The following is a 6,272-nucleotide window of genomic DNA, read 5'->3' as shown; positions in this document are numbered from 1 at the left end:
GTTCTATCCATGGTGAGAATCATTATCTCAAGCAACACATGCGTGCACAATGCATTTTCTTCTATTCTATTTTTATTTCTAAAAAAAAAAAAAAAAAAGTAAAGAAAGTTTAAGGAATAAACAGTATGTCAAATGTTAAAATAAAAAATAAAGCAAAGGAAAAATAAGTAAATAAAATAGACTTAACAGTCTACAATGACATTCAAAATTACATAAATTTATCATTACATTTATTCTCTGTTAATAAATGCAGGGTGTGCAACATGGTCCTTTCAGTTTCACTTTGAACTGTTCTGGTTTCTTGCTCGTACATGATTACTTCACACAGCCTCATAAAAATACCAATAAAATCGATGAGATTTCTGTGAGAATTAGGTTGATTCCTTAAGAAATAATCAAGAAAAAGTGCTTCTTGTCTTTAAGTGAGATGCAGCAGTACAGAAGTCTTGTGATAATCTGCATTTGGACCTTCTCCGCTCCAGAGAAAACTCCAGTCTAAAAAATAAAAGGTAGCATATGACTTCTGTCCCAACACTTAATAAGCAATAAAGGTTTTACCCTCTCCTTGATATATACCATAATGGATTTTTAATTACCCCTTATTATTTAAATACCAATGCTGACTGAGTCTGAATGTTTTATGTCTAAATATGTAGATTTTAGTTCCTTGCTTCCTTAGTTTTTGATGTAGCTTAAATGCCACTTTGAAAATCTTCACTTATGAAACCTTGAAAAGGCCAGGACTGCAAGTTCAGAAGATACCCCTTCATAAAGTGACCTCCCAGTAAAAAAAAAAAACTAAAAGAGACCAAAAGAAGCTTTCAGTACATAATCATTCTAGTGATGCAAAAATGTACTAGGGGACACTTCCTTGGTAGCTATATACACACCAAAGGAAAAAAAATGTATCTGAATTTGAATTTAAATCACTTTTTCTTTTTTTTTAGCATAGAAATGCTACAACTAAAATCTACTCAGGCATCAAATATTTACAGAGGCAGCCATTGCCTGCGGATTGGAATTAATTCAGGATGTTCTGCTGTTCACAGGAGGATGTAGCATAATATTTGGTCAGCAAACCAACACTGTCTTGTTTCCTTTTACAGCAGCAGAGAATCCCATAGTTGGGCACCAGAATAGGGGCAACAGAGAGTTGCATTGCTGCAGTTTCTCCTTTAATTCTCCTTTATCTTGCCATAAGCATCCAAGACTTTTGCAATTACACTTGTTACTTGAAAAGAAAGATGCCCTCATAGCTCAGGAGCACATTGTGTTTCATGCTTTTCTAGAAATGTCACTTCTGGTTTTGTGACTGCTCACTATGTTATATTGAATCAAAGCCAGGCAAAACTGGAAAGACCATAGCATGAAAAACCTTGCAGCACCATAAACCTTATGGATTTGAACTTAAGACCACAGTTTAATCATAGTACCTTCCAGATCTCCAGTTCATGTCCAGAGAAGTACATAGTCGCATGAACACAAACAGACAGATACATTCCATGCCTGTGAATCTATAATTGTATATTTTTCTTAGTACTAAGGGAATCCAATTCAAGCTTCCAGATAGGCTTAACTATATTTTTGAGATTTGCAAAAAAATTTATGATAGTCTATCTTGCCAAAATATGCAAAATATGCTGTACAATATTTAAGTCCAATAACATTCAATACTTCTCCATATATGAACAGTGAGTTTGCATTTTATGTATTATTTTATATTGAAAATAATGTAGAAAGACAATCATACAAGGGACAAACTATTTCTGTACTGCACATCCTCCTACAATTGCAGCCATGCAGAAGACACTTTCAAACTATCTTCTTTCTAAGATGGCCACCTGGACGCAAACTGGAATCATGTCAGTGGAGTTCTAGGTGGGCTGAAAACCAAACCCAGCATAGAAGTCATTCCACCTAACAAAGTGTTTCAACTGAAGAGTAATGTATATCACCTTTTGCCAAACCTGCTTGGGAATGGCTTTTAGATCAATGAGGGATTCATTGTCAGCCCACCAGCTGCTTACAGTTTACATTTAAGACAAACTCAGTAAAGCAGTAGTTAGGGAACAGCCTTACCTGTCTTCCAGCATCCCTTAAAATTTTAAGTGAAGGATATTTTAAGCAAAAAATGCCCAAAGTCTACTACTTCAGTGGGCTTTCTCACTAAACAATTTCTTCAGCATTGGTTGTATAAAGATACATAAGCTTGGTTTTGTTACACAAAAAAAAAAATAATATATCTGGAAACTACATTTGGCAGAGCTTATAGAGAGAAAATAGAAACCTGTATAATATGAATAATTGGAATTCCAAAAGGCTGGAAATAAAATAGCAATTCAATCTTTGTAAAAGATACTACAATAGTAAAAATACAGTTCCCTCAAAATTGAAAGTATTCAAAAATATTTAAATATAATTTTCTGATCAAGTCCTGATATGCAAATAGCAATGGCAACAGCTCATAAGTTATCATGCTGCAGTACCACAGCTGTTGTTAAAGTGGAACTTACTTGGAAATGGTCTAGTTCTTGTGGTCTGTGGACTATAATCCTGCCCCTGAGCTGAGTAGGAAGAACATACACACAAGGCCTTTCACTGAATTATCACTACTGCAATGAGGAGTGACTCAGGGTCACAGATAGACAGTCAGATTTGAAGGATTTTTTCCATTTTAATGAAAATTTCATCCAGCAACTCCTAATTAATAAAGAATTTTGTCATTTCCCATCCTTTCTTACTAAAAGTAATCCCATTCTCAAACAGTTGAAACACAGTCGGCATCTGGTGGTGCGGCATCACCAAAGAACTCATAGGATGAAGATGTGGCAGGAGAAAACCCAATTTTTCTTCCAATACACTTGACAAATGCAGTTTTCAGTTTTTGAGCATCCTTTATGACATATTTTAAAACAATACTAGCCTAGAATATCATACTAGCCTAGAATTGCTCTAGAGGCTCCTCATCCTCTTCAGCCCATGATTTTCCACTCTCTGTTAGGAGTGTGTTAAGGACAACTTCTAAATTAGAAAAATTAGAAAATAGAAAAATTTAGAATTAGTCAACTTTGCCCAACCTCCTTTCCCAATACCTGGCCATGCTCAGCCACATACAGAATGCCTTTTTGGGAGGGCTTAGCAATGAGCAAGGTAAACCACAGACTCTTTGGTAACAGTGACTGACTGGTGCTACAAAATACTCTTTGTCTATAAACCTCTCTGAAGAGCAGAAGTGAATCAGTTTATGAAAAAGAGCATATGCTGATCCAGCTGTAGGGAGAGCCAGACCTGTAACAGTCAGCTTATTCTCACCAAGTTTTAGTGAAAGTGGAAACATTTATCTATGTTAGCACTGTAGACCAGTCCAAATAGCAACAGCATATCAGTTGCAGAGCAATGCAATGCAAGCTGGGTAGCAAAATCAAAGAAAAAAGTGAAAGATAAATTTTAATAGACACAAATGACCTGCTTATGTTTGTACAGAAAACCAGAAGCAGAACCAGAAATGGAAGCTGCTGCCCAAATAACAAACTGCTGCTTCACCATCATTGTGTATCTGGACAGGATTGTCTACCTCCACCTTCTCAGTTGATGTGCTTTCCTTTTCTCTATTACGTGGCCATACTCAGACCACAGAGAAGAGGTTGTTGTAGTTTCCATTCACTGGTCCCTCTTCTCTTTTAGAAAATCATATTTGGTACTCAGAAAGTGCTGCACCTGGGACTGAAGACTCAGAATAACTGCTGGCTCATTCAAGCAATAAAGTGTGAAGGACTATTCATTTGTAATCTCATTTTAGCAGAATTCCACGTGTCCCAGCTCAAGTACACACTGGGTAGAAAATAGAGCAGATGTCTCATTTTGCTCCAAGTCTCTAAAATGGAGTCCTCTCAGATTTTGAAAGAAATACTATATTCAATTTACAGCATGTTATCAACATGTTTTGTGGTCTCTGTAGGATAGATATTTAATTCTTCTCATTTTAAACGAGCTTCTGAGAAAAAGAGTGAAAACATAACCTCTTCTCACTTTTATATAAGCATGCAGAGCTTCATTCATGAGTACATGTGTGAGCACTGTGGTGGCAGGTGGACCATGGAGTATTTCTAAGATAATGAACTTAAATGTTAAACCCCTCCATTCAGATTTTCTTGAATTCAGAAATGAGAAGAGAAGAGAAGAGAATGGTTGAGATAAGATACTAAGCCATGAAAACTGCAGTGCTTAAAAATGGGGTCAGGTAGACAAGCAGGGCAGAGAAGTTAGAAGATGAGCTCCAAGGAGAAGGTAAGGGACTGCTCCCAAAGGGCCTATTGCATCTGCAAGAGAGGCAGTTGGTTCTGCAGCAACCAGACACTTGAAACAGCTTCAGAAGAGGATGCTCAGCACAGCTGGCCTGGTGAAAGATGAAATATAGTTGATAGCAATGCCACAGCAGCCCTTTGTGCAACAGAATTCAAGACCTGAAGCCCAATAGCCTGCACAGCCACAGGATGCAACCCATAGAATTGATAAATTTGCAAAAAATATATATTTATTATAAAGATTTTCCACAAACAAACTCATATATTGCATTCAGCATGCAAATAAAATACATCTTTACTAGCATCATCCTCATAAAATCCCTTTCCAAGAGCCACACCAATGTGAGGATAGTAGTACTGCCTTAGTAATACTGCAGACACTGGTACAATAGTACTTGTGCCAGTCTGCATGACGATCATATTAACTCATTAACAAATGATTCAGAGCATCAGCCTGTCTGGATAGATTATCTGTAACCACCAAAATACAGACAGTATCATATTGCACATATTTATGAAATGAAGATTCAGAGACAACCTCCATGCTAGCTTTCTCTAATTTTCAGTGCTTCAGAGCACCTGTACACCTGCAGTGGGCGCAGCTTTTTGACAGAGCACTGGGTCTCTGTTTCTTATTCACAATTCTGGCACTTCAGTTCCCCCAGACACCTGCTACCACAGCTCTGTCATTTCTCCTATTTAGTTCCTCACTGCTCAGTTTCATGGCTTTTTATTATTTTACAAAGCTCTCATAATACAGACAATAACCTGAAGATGTCTCAGAGCTTTACAAAAATAACCCTATTTTAAGACATCCCTTTCTCCTTCCCCATTCTCCTCTGCCCCATAGAGGTCTCCTTCTCAGTGCCAGGGACAAATAACCCACTCTGCGAGGCACTCCCACTAAGGCCTCTTGGATACCTTCCAGGGTAAATTCACAGGAGAGTGGACAGGGAAGAAAATTTGTCCAAGCCTTAATCTAGCTGCAGCAAGAGATGAGGATGAAGGAGAGCAGGGAATATGAGCCTGGGAAAAAAGTCAGAAACAAGAGTTGCTTGCCAGCCTCCAAAGAAGTCCATGCCCCTACACCTCCCTTCCATGGTTAGGATCAGAGCTAGAGTGAAGTTACAAGTATCTCTGTTTCAGTCACTCTTGACTGCTGGAAAAGGCATAAGATGTGCAGACCATGCAGCAGCAGCGAAGCATTCAGAGTCACTGTAGCTGTTGGCTGCTCCAACACAGGTCACTGCCTCCAAGGCAGTCTGACCTCTAACATTTTCAGTTTAACATCAAATAACTAGGCTGGCTGAAGGGGCAAATTTTTGTGTTTCTGTGTACAACGTGGAACAGATTACAGTAAAACTGAAAAGCAGAAAGTGCAGCTTTTTACACAGTGTGCTTGTCCCCAGAAGAATTAAAGCACATTTTCTCCACAGGTCTAAAAATGCTCAGAAGCTCCTTCATGAGAAAATCCTACTAAATTTACTTTTCCTACCCCACAATACATGCCTACAGATACTGCCTGCTTCCTCTAGAGAGCTTAAAGACGAACACAATCTTGTTCAACTAAATTTAGAGGTTGCATTTTAAATGTATCTCCTACTACTACTACTATATTAATAACTTTGAATATGCCATTTAGTACCAAAGTGATATCAGATTAAAGCTTGAAGATTTCCTAGGGGCAGTTGCTAAGAGTCTTCCAAAATTATCACTATTCCACTGACTCAACTACAGTGTGAGGACTAAAACTTCCTGAAATTTAAAAAAATTACTTGGTGCAGAAGAGTACTTTCTTCTCATTTGCTAAATGTCGACATGTAACTTTTGTTACAAGAATAAGAAGCAGTGTTTTTTTAGTTTCAAACAGCTTATATGCATCACAGAAATGCAAAAAAAAAAATCAGTTCAAATAGACTAGTTAGAGTTTGCAAACAGTATTTGGATAAAACAGAGGTGTTTTATTTT

This window comes from Calypte anna, chromosome 6 (assembly GCF_003957555.1).
Source record: "Calypte anna isolate BGI_N300 chromosome 6, bCalAnn1_v1.p, whole genome shotgun sequence".
In the NCBI taxonomy this organism is placed as follows: domain Eukaryota; kingdom Metazoa; phylum Chordata; class Aves; order Apodiformes; family Trochilidae; genus Calypte; species Calypte anna.
Note: the sequence above shows the minus strand (reverse complement) of the source record.